Consider the following 14,495-nt stretch of genomic DNA (forward strand, 5'->3'; position numbering starts at 1 on the left):
AAGCTTCGGCTTCCGCGGGACGCGGCGCTACAGCTCCGCTCCCCCGGGCGGCCGCTTCCCCTCCCTTCTCTCCCAGTGGCATGACCTTCGCCTCGCCTCTCCCAGCGAAGGAGCCGCTTGTGAGCGCGGCCGCGCTGCCCGGGCAGCGCCTTTGTCCGCCCCGCCCCCGGCGCGGCGCCCGCGCATCAACGACCCGCCGGGCACCTCGGCAGCTGCCGGGCCGGGGGCGCCCCGCCTAAGGGTTGCCGCGGCAACGGCGGGGGGGGGGGGGTTGTGGGGGTGTGGGTGGTGGCGGCTCTGCCCTGTCTTCCCTGCTCTGCCCTGCTCTCCCCTGTGTGGCTCTGGGAGCAGCGTACCCTGTCAGTCTGAGTATGCTCGTCTCCCCACTGCCCGCAGTGCCCGTCGGCACTCGCAGCCCCTGGCAGTGCTCACACATCGGGGAGCAGCAGGATGCCCCCGGATGGCACTCCCATTTCTGTGCCCCTTCTAGGTTAAAGCGATGGAGACATCGCTGCCGCTTCGCTCTGCCGAATGGTAGTAAGCGCCCCCTTTCACTAATGCGGCAGGAGGGCTGACACTGTCTCGTCGCCCTTCCCTGGCTCACTCGGGTTAGCTGAGGGCTCCACACGCTAAGGCAGCTGAGCTGCTCTTTCGGCTGAAAACCGTGGGCAGCTGTGCCTGGGTGCTGCTGATCCCAGGTTGAGCCCTTGCCGATGACTCACTTTGTGTGGACATCTGCTCGGGGAGCTGCTGCGCTCCCTCCTGTGACCTGGAGCTGGATTTCCATACTGACGTTTTTCAGCTCCAGACAGAGTTGTATTTAGAAACAATTTTCTGCTGGGAAGAGTTAAATTGCCGACTTTATACAGTTATATAATATTTTCTGGGTTTTGTGTTGGTTTGGCTTTTTTCCCCTTTAAGATTTGTCATCATAGGCCAAAAATAAAGCAGAAGAGAGCAGAAAAATATCTGGGCTGAACTGCACCATGAGATCATTCGTGGGGATACGTTTTGATTTGGTAAGCTATTTAAAATGAAATTGGAGAGAAAAAAAGAGGATAAGAGATTAAACTACTTTTTGAAAACTTAAAAGTCAGCAAAAATGAGACTTAAATAGCATAAATTAATTTCATTAGGAATTGTGGTACTGTAAAAGCAATAAGCAGTTTAGTCTAAGAGGGAGCTATGTACCTTTCAAAAGAATCGTGTTATGTACATGCACTCATAAATTAAAGTGAAGTCCCGGCACTCAGAAGAGTGGCACTGCTTTCCTGTGTGCTTTCATTGTATCTTACGACTTAGTGTATCACGTCATTTAAATTATGTAATGCAAAAAGAACCCCCAAATACTAATTCTCTTGCGAGATTGCTGTTTATTTAAATATGTGATCCCAGGCATTAAAGAGGGTGATACCGGCTAATCCTCACTGTCTGATTTCCTAGATAAATGATTTTAGGCATCATTTATATTTAAAAAGATGGCACTCTCAACTGGCTTTCTGGTTTTACTTAGCACTGTATTGCTTTTGTACTTAACAAGGTTGCTATTGTACAAAATGAATGAAAAATGACAAAAAGAAAAGACTGAAAAAGAGCACTGGGAATTTTAAAAGAGTTTCAGTTTGGCATTGCCATTTTTCTCTTTCACTGTATTCTCTCCAAAACTGCTACTGCAGGTAAACCAGATTGTGCAGGTGGAGGTGACGTTTGGGAAGACATGCTGCTATAGTAAGTCACCTGTAAAACAAAATTATCTTTGATGTTTAGATAAATGCAGTTGTTCTTATTATTTTCTTTGTTTACGGCATTATCTGAAGTGTAGCTTGGAGTACGCAGCTAAGAGTTAAGCATGTTTGAAAGAAACACTAAGTACTTAGTATTCCATGAAGCTGGGATAGTGTTCCTTTGTGAGAACAGGTACTTGTTAAAAGCATCTCTTTTATTGTCAAACAAATTGTCAGGAGCCAGTGCCTGCAATTTTTTTTCGTGACACTCTGTAAAAAGGGAATATTACCTTGGGGAGTTACAGGAGCATGTGTGGGTATGGTGGGGAAGCAGGAGCACTGTCTGGAGAAGAAGTTTCAGAGAAACTCAGAGAAGGTCCAACCATGATGCTCATGGGTCATAAGAGAAACAGAACTGAGAAAGAATCCAGAAGCCTTACCAGAGACTTACTGCTTATCCCCAACGTTTAAAAATGGGGTTTAAAGTCTGAGAAATAAGTACAAAAATTAATGAGATTCCCAAGGCTTCTTCCACAGGAGCCATTTGAGCCTTGTGCTTTCATATGTTGAAAGGGGGCCTTTGGATACAGGACCGTGTGACATCTAGAGAGATGACTGGGGGCCGGGCAAGGTTAGCCAAGACAACTCAAATGGCAGAAGATGCCTATTCAGGCAACTGAAGCTAAACCAATATGCTTAAAGGAGTTTACACCCTGAAGTAGGTACTTTGGTCAGCTAAGTCAGTGTGCTCCACTGGTTGCACAGACAAGACCTGTAGTGACCATGATAGTGACTTGGACACCTAGCTCGCACCCAGGTGTCTATGCTAGTGACCTTAAATTCAGGTGTTGAATTCTATCCTTGCAGACCTAAAAACTTGTGGACAGCTTTGTGTGAGACAGACGTACGGCACTGTCAGTTATCACATGGGACTCCTAAGTAAGACCCACATCTTTTGGAGTGGCAGTCAGTTCGTGCATTCAGCTTGTCTGAAGCTCATTTTCTGTGAAAACTCACTTCTGAAATCTCAATTCTTCAGTCATTTTCTGAGAAAACACCTCTCTTTTTTTTTTCCCTTTTTCCATCCATGAAGAAGTTTTATATACAGCCTCAATCTTTTCTAAAAATTCAAAGCTGTCTAGGCCTAAGTATGACAGAAATAAAACAAAGACCTTTCTTTTAGAGAATCTTTGTTGCTATAGAAAGCAGACCCTTGTGAATGGATAAAAAGGGTGGGGAAGGGAACCTGAGTGCCATTTAAGTAACTGAAAAGTATGAGTGGCTGAAAACTTGCTGTTCTGTAAAATTAAATTTGATCCAAACCTTTACAAGATGGAGGGCTGACAGCATTTAGCGTGAGTGGTTTCATTCAGGAAAGGACTGGAAGTGAAGAAGAGTGAAGGAAAACCAGTGAGAGTAACAGCAAAATAAACAAGTATACAAACTCTGGGAAAAAGAATAAGCAAACACGCTTTTCTAAGAAGTCAACACAGGGAAAGAAAATCTGGTACATTTGAGACACATCTCTCAGAGACTATTCACTATTGAGCTTAACATTAATTTGAATAGAAGGGTGGGAGAAGACTCATCCATAGTTGCAGAGATCTGGTACCACTTCTTTATGACATTTCCTTATTTCCATTCGCTCAGAGAAAGAGTTATGTCCAAAATTTCTTATTCGTTCCATGTGTTTTTCTTCTGGAAATGGAAAAACTTCCTCTGCCTTCAGAGGACTTTTATGTGACAGAAAGTTGGGTCATCTTTTTATTTTTTTCAGTATTTTATGAGAAGCTTGTCAGGCTTCAGAGATTCTGTAAGTTTCAGGGTTGAGAGAAGCAACTCAACCTTATGCTCTTGTGGCAAGAGAGAATGTGCTTTTCTTGGTGCAATTTTTAAGCCAGCCACTTGACCATCCTCCAACCTTTTCACTTTTTCACATCAATATGAGCTTGAAATCTCAGCTGTCATAGGGCTGAAGGCAATAAAAGAGCTAAAGCATCTACAGCAGGACTTTAGTGGAGTTGCAGTGCCTGAGCCCAAATTGGTGATCCAAAAGCCAGCTGTTAATCTGCTGCCTAGCTTGATAAGATGCCCTCTTGTAGGACTGTGAAGTTTGCAAGACACTAACAGCCAAATTAAAGAATTCAGTACTTTTCTCTTGTCTAAAATAAAGGGAAGGTTGGGAAAGCAAGCTGTGCTCCATCTACAAATGCTTGAGGGACCCAATATGTTAGATATTTTTGGTGCATGCCTAATGGCTTAGACTTTAAAAAAATGCAATAGGTGCTTTCCCTTGAAACACAGCTGAGGAGGAGGGAGAAGTGCTTCTGTGCCAAATACACATACATGTGTGCGTGCACACTAGATACATCACCAAGTCTTCAGGGCATTGTCACCCCCAGAAACAGGGAGTGTAACCGCCTGAAAAATTCAATGGATGTTGACTGCCTTTCACTCATTTAATAGTGTTTTTTTAGAAACAGGGACTGAAGCCTACAGATGCCACTTCCTGCTAATCACCGTAGCCCATGAATTATAATGTCATGATCTATCAGTGTTCTCCTCTGCTTTGCTGTACAGAAGGATGGGAAGTCCACCCATTCTAGTTAGTTATGTGGCTGATTATTGGGACCCTTATTTGTCAGGTGGGACATGAGAGTTGCATTGTTTGCTGGGAGGACCTGGGACCTGAACCTTCCAATTGAGAGGCCTTATGTTAAAAGTGGATGTTGGCATCACTTCTGGATACCACCACATGAGTTCTGTTACATTTCTTCAAGAAACAATCAGAATACCATGTCTTCAAAAGATAGAGGAACTTTTCTATAGTCCTGACTAGTATAAGTTCTATATAGGGATGGGTGTAAGGTAGGCTCATGTTGTCAGTATTTGTTACTCCTTGGCTCTCGGTAGTTCCTCACTCAGTGTGCTGGCTGTCTCAGAATATCATTGAGAAATTCCTAAGGATTCTTGTTGGTAGAGTAGCTTGCCATAGATTTTTAAAGGCAAAAGCACCGACATGCTGCATCTAAGCATGAAAGGACCACATTTTTACCTACTTCTTAAACTGTTTTTGTTAGAAATGTTGCCCTAGATTTTCCTCTTCCAGCTCCTACTGCTCTCCTTCATATAAAAGAAAGGAGATATTTCTTTGACCAGGCTTGATCCTTTCACAGATGTCCAGTCATCTTTCATTGCCATGTGACTTTGTGATAAGCTTTAATCATCTTACCAGGTGGTCGACTGTTTGGTTACCAGTTCTACTTGGGTGGGCTGGGCATGTCATGTGTATCCATCCGAACAAGAAATTATCAAGGGGTAACAGTTCTCCATTGTTAGCCCTATAGCAGTTCAAGCTGGAAGTAAAACATCAGGAGGAGCACAGACCAACCTCATAATCAAAATGTTTGTAGAGAGACATAAAAAAAGAAAAATGCTTATTAATTGCCCACTGCTTAGTAATTGCCTGTAAAATCGTAGTATCTTTTCATCTGATTAAGTGTTGTTTTCTCTCTCTGAGGAATCTACCCTTATGAAAATTTTCTACTATATATTCTGAAATGGCATTTTCTTCTTTATTGCTTTAGAAATTTGAATCTTAACTTAACAGAGATCACCTCTCTGTATTTCAAATCTGACACCCCAGGGGCTTTATGTTTTCCCTGTGTCCATCTGCTGACAAGAGGAGTTTTAGCTAGTGTTTGGGTTTGCATATTAGGGCATGTGGAGAAACAAATTACCAGGTAAGAAATTACCATTCTTCACGGTTCTCTTTTTTTTTCCCTTTTCTTTCCCAGTAAGAGGCACAAAGATAAGTGGCAGCACATGGCTTGTAGCTGCCCTATTATAGCAGACCGCCCATGTGGCCAGTTCAAAAGCTAAATCGTAGTACTGATACTAGCTAATCTGGCAAAAGGATTTTGATGGGTCGATGGGAGAATAACATCTGCCTTTCAAATCTTACGCTTGCCAACATAGGCTTGTGAGGTTTTTGTTGTTCCAAGAACTTCTGAAGCATAGAGAAGGTAAAGGTCCTTTGAATTGGAACCACCTGCTTGAACTAATGGTTTGGCAAGCTCCTGTTTTCCTGGAGCTGGTTCAGAGTATTCTGGGCTATGTGGAATGGGAAAGATCCACAAAAATTACTTACCGCCCCATAAATATTTTTTGATACTGCTGTGTCAGATGAGTAGAGTGTTGTCAACAGGCCTGGTAAGTGTGAAGGACGTACTGTATCTGTGTGATCACTCCCTTTACTGCGTAGTCTATTGTATTCCCATCTGACACATGAGAAACAGAGCTTAGAGATCTAGAGGCAAGCAGCTTTCAAACCTCATGCTGCAAATAGCACAGAGGATTTGCTGTTTTCTCAAATTTGCTGTTTTCTCAAATTCTCTGTTTCATGAATCCTCTATTTGTTTTGGAGAGCTGGACTGAACAATGTTGAAAGTGTCTGAAAGTCCTGTTATACTTAGGATTGTGTATACAGTTCGTGCATCTCTCACACCATACCACTTTAATGTGAAGGCTTCTTTTTAAACCAGAGGCTTGTTATGAACTTTATAAAATAGTCCTGCTGAAGGCTTGCTTGTTTATCCTTCAAAGGAAAGAAAATAATGGAACATCCTTGAATAACTTGTGAATTTGTGTTAAAAATGGCGAACATATGAAAAGAATACATTTTCTATACATTTTGTCTTCTCAAGCTGGATCAAAAACATACCATTCATAAAAACATGGAGTTGCACTTGATCACTTAGATAATTAAAAATTGAACCGTATAAGGTTTTATGGAGTTTAAATGTGCTCTAAGGTATATAAGACATAACCTACTTGATTGGAGGATACTCATAGCTCTTTTGAGTATAATGTGCCCGTAAATGCTTAATTTATACCAACTGAAACGTTCTACAGAGAGAACTAGAAAGTCTAAGCCGAAATACCATACAGTGGACCATCAGGATGTTTCCCAGGAGGTTCAGATGGCTGCTCTGGATCAGGCATGAAAGATGTTAATGTGTGTATCAGGGTATGCAGTATAAGGGTGTCATTACTTTTATGATTTTTTTTTAAGTGATGTGGAGAGTCTCAGGATTTTTCTACTCAGCTTTTCTTGGTTGACCACATTTTTGCTGAGCTGCTCCACCAGCTATAGAGGAAGTGCAGATGAAATAGGTTTGTAATGTATTATCCAGATACCTAAAGCGGTGTCATATGACTGCAAGCTCTTGAGGATATCACACTTCATTCTGTTAGAAATGCCTGTAATTAGAGTGATAACTCAGGGTCAATCAAAAAGTTTAATGTGACCTCAAAGTATTTATCCTTTAATTATGCAATTAGCTGTGGATTTTTAAAAAAGTTTACTTTAATCTAAACTCATGTGTGCTTTTCAGCTTCCTGAGTATGAATAGAATTGAGCATTGACTTTTTCCTATGTCCTTTCTGGTGCATTTGCTGGATTTGAACTGTATGTTATTCCTTCTTTAAAGTGGATACTTGTGATCTATCTTTCCTTAGCGTTAGCACCAGTACTGGCACTTTATAGCGCCTCAAGCATTTAATCACATCCTTCCTCTGAACTTTAATCTGGTGGGCATAATTTGTGTCTCCAGGGAAAAGTTAAGTACATAAAACAATTTTAAAAAACATTGAGAGACTATTTGCCCTTAATTAGAAAGCACAAGGGACATATGAAGTCAGACAAAACAATAAGATTCATGTATGCCATTTTGACTTAATTTTGTTACCACTCTTGGGCATTCTTTGGAGGATTTGATCAACATCCTCCAGTGTATGCTAAATTTCCTCCCGTGAGATACTTACCTACCTACCTACATCATGGAGTAACTCCTTACCTCTGCTGGTGATATGGGTCATTTTCTGTTCATGTTCATTCATTCACTAATTAAAATTCACTCATTCAAATGTTCATTCATTCACTCATTAAAATTACCAGTTATCCTTTTTCTTATAGGCACTAATTTTCTTTGTCAAATGACCAGCCATAACATTTTCTTTATGGGTGATTGAAGGCTATCACTTGTTTGTGAATTGTCAGTCTCTTAGAGTTCAGACTGGAAAAACTGGTGTTTGCATGAATGATAGCAATTTTTTTTTTCTGTTCTGATAGGATAATCACAATTTAGCAGCTGTTGACTGTTAGCATGTGCTAGAATGTCTCTTGTCCAGATCTCTGGTTTTTAAATCAGTAGCAGGGCAAAAGACACCAGGGATTCCAAACAAAGTTCATATTCAAATAATTTGTACCCTGACATAGCACTCTCAATGCTATATATAGAGAGATTCCCAAGTTGTCTCACCTGGGGATGTTTTTCAGAGCTGCTGAGAATTGACAGTTTTCATGTCTTTCAGTCCATAAGTATAGTATCTCAGCATGCCTGAAAGTTAGGGCAATATTTTTCTAGATGTCAGTGTGTAAAGGGTCTGCAAGGAAGGTCACGTCAGCCATTTAACCCACCACAGTATCATCATTGTGGTATTTTGAATGCTGAAGTAATGACATGGGTACTAAGATCCCTTGGATTACTTTAGAGATTTGCTGAAATTACCCGGTTCCATCAGTGCAGAGGTCAGGTTGTGTTTATTTGTCTTACAGATTAAAGTATTCTAAAGAACTATTCCTACCCAATACATTTACTCTTTGCAACCAATATATGTTGTCTTTTTGAAGAAGGGACTGTTTCTTTTCTTGTTCTGTAGAAAGCTATTGCTTGCAACAGCAAACGGGTACAATACTCATGGCAGAAATCATAGGAACTAGAGCAGGCTTCCAGAAGGACTAGAGATGACTGTTTCAGGGGTGGAAATGAGCAAACTTACGTAGATAAGAATTAATGTAAGAACATAAAAATTTTGTGCTGAGTTAGATGAGAAACCTGAATTGTCCAGTATTTTGTCACCAGCAGTAGTCAGAACGAGATGTCTCAGGGAGCATAATGGCAAGTGTGTGGTAGAAATCTTTAAATAATACTTTGCTAATGCCCAGAATATTTTGGAGCAGGGAATTCCTGAACAAGTCATGTCTCAATACTTAATGGGCCTCAATCGATTTTTCTTCCATGAACTACTTTTTAACTCAACTTGTAAACAACTCATCTGAGCTCTCATCAGAGCCAATGGCAAGATGGAAATAATACTATTACATGATTCGCCTAATTTATTTTCTCACCTAAGGATGAGAATGTAACTGGCCAAAAAGCACTGATTTGTTTTTAGCAGGAAGAAATGCAGGTGATTAGCTCAGATACGAGGTTCTGTGTGAAGTTAAGAAATTAATGAATCCCATTCTAGACATGAGATTACAATCACAGATCCTAGAAGGGTATGTCCTCACGTGGACTATTCTTTGGTTCAGTCACCTAAACATAGGAATTTATAGCCATTAGAGATGACCTGTCTTGGCCTCCAGTATATTTTCCAGAAGTATCTGGGTCTTCTTCCATAGTTCCTATGCCATACTTACCAGCCTTGTGAGAATGCCTCAGATACTCCAGGACATGTCAAAAGTGCCTTTTCTTAAGGGACTGAATTGATCCCAAGGTATCTAAGCTCTAATTAAGGAAGATGAAGTGCAGTGAGCGAAGCCTAAAAGTGATGTGTAGAGCTTGATTCCAGACAGAGTAACATAGGACATTTCAAATTACAATAGACAGAAGTCCAGGAGACTGAACTGAACCTCTAGTATGTACCATGGCATCTGAACTGCTCCCCAAGTTTCATCATCTGCAGGAGCTTATGCGCAGTTGCCTTAACATAGGTGAATAGAGCTAATTGAGATTGATTAGGTTATCTGAGCCATCTACTTAGAAGTGGTGTATATGAGGTAGATGGGACCTAGAGGAAACCCCAACTCCTTCTTGTCCAGCAACTGGGGGCTAGAGAAATAGTCAAGTGGTACTACGTGCCCACACAAATAAACAACGCAGTTCTGAGTGAGAGAAATGAGGGTGATGTTTTGGAAGGGGGGATTAAAAATAAAGGCTGACTTAAGAAGTTAAACATTTGATGCAGTTCTTTGTTCACTAAAAGAAGAAATTTAAGTAGTCCTGGGTAAGAGTCTTGGATGTGTTCGGTGGAGGATACTGTGATAAGGAAATACTGTTCTGTATTCTGTATTTGTACAATGCAAGGTTGAACATTTGCTGAGACTACAACACAAATAATAATCATAATAAAATTCCACTTCTAGAAAAAAAGATGAGGAAAGGAGATATTAAGATGCTTTTAGGAACTTGAAAATAAATATCAATCAAATATACTTGCAACCAAGTTTAAGGATCAGAACGCAACTGATTAAGGAAGAAATACAGATATTAAAATTTAAAATGTGGGGGAATTCATAGAGAAAAACATACTGTTACAAAGTAGAGAGGAAGAATGTTATAAGTTGCAGATGGTATGGGAAGAAAGAGATATCCCATGTCACAATTTATACACATAGGCAGGCTTGGAAGAATGAAGTTCACTGTTGAAGTTTACCATGTTGTCATGAAGAATCAAGAATGGGAAAAAAGGAACAGAAGAAGAAACATTAGTCTCAACACAGAAGAGGAAGCCTTCCATGATAAAGGCAGGATGAACCTATTTAAATAACTTCATCGGATTTTAGAGTGAAAACTCACCTCCTCAATATTTTATGGGTGAATCAAACTCCAGAGTCTTTAATTTTTAAAGAAGAGTTTTAGGGAGGATTTGGTCAATGGACAGGTGAATCACTGCAGTTTCATACTAATTTATTTAGTGTGGGGTTTTTTTCCATTTTCTACTTAATACAGTTTTCCATTGCTGAAATTCAGAAATATAGTTTAAATACATTTGCTTCACCTATTAAATGTTGATACTGTGTTAGCACAGTAAGTGATAAAAATTAGGAAAATTTTACTTAAAAGTTAACTTGATAGCTGGAAGAACTTCTTAAAATTTAAGTGTATATGTAATCATCTATTTTACTTTCACAGTGTTTGATATCTAAGGATCCCCATAGATTATAATCTTGGAACCCATATTAATGAACACTAGAAAATTGTTGAAAAGACCCTGAAAGTATAACACAAAACTGAAAGTTAGTATTTTAAACAAGAAAAAAAAGACCTTTACTAAATCATACTATGATAAACATGTATAGAAATTTTCACAAAAACCAAACATAACTTAAAGTTTCTTCTGCTGTTAAAAAAAAATCCGATAGAGAAGAAAAAATAAATGTATTGCTACATTTTAACTCAGATTTTACCCATATCTTTCTTTAGTACCCACAGAAATTATACAGAAGAAACCAAACATACACATGCAGAGGACTATGATTTAATGCCTGGAATAATCAGAAAAAATATCCTGCCATCTCCAATCAAATTTAGCCTGTATATTATGGTGAAATTCTGTAAGAAAAAATGAAGAAGCTGTCATCACATCTAATGGCTTTCTTACACTCAGAATCCCCTCTGGAATAATAATTACATCAGTGTATCCATACTGATGTATCTCTGCTCTGCCTGCTCCCACTGTTGTGCCTGCACTCTTAGTTCTTACCTATGATTTATGTGAGGCATCTCTACCACACTGTGCTGCACTGGTGGCTGCACATTTCCATATGGATCGGTATCCTGTGGTTTCTGGCACTGCTCCCAGGCCCTGCTGAATTCCAGGCCATTCTTATAGTAGATTGCAAGGTATGTTTAGGAGGCATGGGGAATTGTGGGGACAGGAATCAATTTCTTGTAATAGGGTTCTGCTGTATCTCACAACTCACTTGGCTGATCAAACAGTGTGCCCAAGCACATATATATATATGTGTATATATGTATCTATGTATATATATGCCCAAGCATATATATATTTATATATACCCAAGCACATACCCCTGGGTGCATTTTCCCCCCAAGGTTTGTGTGCAGATATGAATATCGTAACAGTGTACCTGAAGAAGTTTTAGCTATTAATAAAAGTGTTTCAGGCTCTTACAAAGTTCATTGAGTTTTAAGAAGTGTTAAATCAAGCTTGCTCAGGAAGAGTGGGGAATCCAATGGAATCAGTAATTTATGTCGTACTAAAATGATATCTGTATCTGCTTGACAATCTTGGATTCTTTTAATGCCTTAAATAACTTAATGAAAAGTGTACACTAGCTTTGGGCTTTATTAATGGCATTCATCCTTAATCATAAGCAGCAATTATTTTTACTGCTCCTGCTATTTATTTTTTTCAGTCATACTACCTAGAAATTTTTCCTTCTAACTTGTTTGAATGACAATCTCTTTCCTTATGTAACCTTATTATTACAACATAGATATTGCATGATAGTCACCTTTTTACCATTATGCTATTCTCCTATCTTGAGAATGCAAATTCCAAGAACCAGGGAGAGAACAACACTGCAGAGGATTTCAGTCATCACAGAAATAGTGTGTCTTGTGTCCTTTAGCTAAATAAATTGTTCTTGAGAAAGCCCAGGCTTATATGTTCCTGATTTTATTCCTGATGGGAGAGTGGAGGTTGACGTTTCTAACACTTCAGGAGCTCATAAAAAGCATGTTAGGAATCAGCTGGAAATTGTTCCTGGCATATCTTACGTTTTTCTCCATGATAGCTATGTATCAAAACAAGTCATCTGTGTTATACCAGGAATTGCACATAACTTGATAATAGGCCTCTAGTCAGACAGCATCATCTGATAAAATTTGTCTTCGGCCACAGATGCCTCAGAGGGAATGTTTTATATTGACAACTTCAGCAAGAGCAAGGAAGCAGTGACACTGTATAGTCCGAGCATCGTATGTTACATTTCCTTGGATTTGGCCTTCACATCTCTTACTCTGTAATTGCTTTCTGCTTTTGGTTTGGTGATGATCCAGGTTACATAAAGACTGTTTGACTGGAAAGATTTGGATGAAGTCCCAGTGTCTGAAAGGTAATCTATGTGAAATGGCAGGAAACAATTTTTTCTCCCCCCTGACTTCTTCAGCACACCAAGTAAACTTTTTGCTTCATTGGTTTCCAACCTCCTTGTACCTGTCAGTCACAATTCATCCAGAGTGACGAATCATAGCAACAAGGTGGTTTCCCCGTGCCTTCATGTCTCTCGGCAATTAAACATCCATCACTGTCCTTCCGAAAACTTATACCAGATTCGCTGTGGAACTTTCCTTTGTAGCTGGAAAAGACATTTTAATACATCTACAGTTTTATCTTGCTTCATTTACTGCAGTGTTCCCTTTAATAAGTCACTGCTGCAAAGCATGTTTCCCAGGCAAGGCAGCTGTCTTCTAACCTCTGCTACAACATCTAACAAGGCTTCTCTTTCTCTGTTGTTTGTGAAGAGGACAGTATTTTGTCCTCAGCTTCTCTGCCTGATCCTGGAGACTTCAGTATACATTTTAAATACATAGTACTATAATTGGACTCCTGTTGATAGATTAGCAGTTTCAAATCCAGAAATCCCTAATTGCTTTTCCAGACAGCAGTGCTTATCCAAAGTAAAACACAGCTACACAGAGCAATCATTGATGCTGTTTTGTAGTAAATGCCTTTGCAAGCAGTTTGCTCCTGATTCACAAGTGCCACAACTTCCACGCTAACATGTTTGTTCTTGTGGTGTTGTCATTGTGTATGTCAAATTGATGGGACTGAATGCCCATTTTGCAGACCAGTTTAACTTCAGCATTCGAATGAAACTTGGTGTTATGGGAATATTTACATATTTCTGTTGCAAAAGAGCTATTTAAAAGCTACTTAAACAAACTAGCTGTGCAGCTTAAAGATTTGAAATGCTGCAGAGTATAGGAGGCGAAAGCTGTAGGTTTGGTGAGCCTTTTAAGCAGACATAACAGTAATGTCACTTCTGTTCAAACGCAGTTCAAAATCCACTGCCAAACATTGCAGCATGAAAAGTTGAGAGTTGATTTCACAACAAAAGAAGGCCAATTACAGAGCTCGTTCCAGTTTATAGTTCCATTTTTTCTTCAAACTGGATTACTGAATACAAATACCAAAGTGTTATCATCTTGATTTTGCAAGAGAATTATCACTGTTCTGCTATGACTTAATGCAGAAACACTGCCTCACATTTCTCTGCACTATTTCTTCTCTTAGTGATGGTGAACTCCATAGAGGGAGTGGGAGGGATAATGAGTGCTCTTTCCAGCTGGTGCTGGCTTCATTGGCTTTCTTTTAATCCAGTATGTGAAAAGTAGATACAGTTAGGAAAATGTTCCTGTTGATTATTAGAAGGTAATTTTAAATATTCTTCTCATTTACAAGCTTCTTTTTCATCCTCATCCTACACACTCAGGTTGTATCTGAATCCCATCTCACCTTCATTTACCTGACCCTTTATAAAATAGGCTTTAAAAAATCCCTCTCTCCTATAGAAGCAGTTGGTAGTTTAATTAATAGCATAAAACATTCAAGTTCTACAGCAGTGAGCATCCTAAAACCAAGAAATAAAGTTCTATGGGAATTACTGGTTCATGGAAAAAATAAATGGAAGTTAGCTTCATCCCACTGCAATTTAGAGAAAAAAATTCTGATCTTTCAATGAAACAAATTGTTTTGGAAAAAAGTAAGATTAAAGTGTTCCATCTGTTGTAAAAGTCAAATCTAGGAGATGGATTTAATTCATTAGTATATATATGTGCCTGAGTATATTTTGTCTATAATGATAAAATAAAGTATCTTCCATTAATGAAAATACTAAAAAAATCAGACCATAATCAAAATCAAAATGCTTTTAACACAATCCTTCCTTCCTTC

At 39.4% G+C, this 14,495-nt stretch overlaps 1 long non-coding RNA gene across 1 annotated transcript in view; it reads left to right on the plus strand.

The window, feature by feature from the left end:
- The first annotated feature begins 327 nt into the window (after positions 1–327).
- Positions 328–14,495, plus strand: part of LOC135409832 (uncharacterized) — a 42,895-nt gene continuing 28,727 nt past the window's right edge. The window contains exons 1-2 of the long non-coding RNA XR_010428381.1: positions 328–537; positions 1,677–1,728. This is a non-coding gene — a long non-coding RNA (uncharacterized LOC135409832). The remainder of the gene's footprint in view (positions 538–1,676; positions 1,729–14,495) is intronic.

The sequence above is a fragment of the Pseudopipra pipra genome, chromosome 2 (genome assembly GCF_036250125.1).
Source record: "Pseudopipra pipra isolate bDixPip1 chromosome 2, bDixPip1.hap1, whole genome shotgun sequence".
NCBI lineage: Eukaryota > Metazoa > Chordata > Aves > Passeriformes > Pipridae > Pseudopipra > Pseudopipra pipra.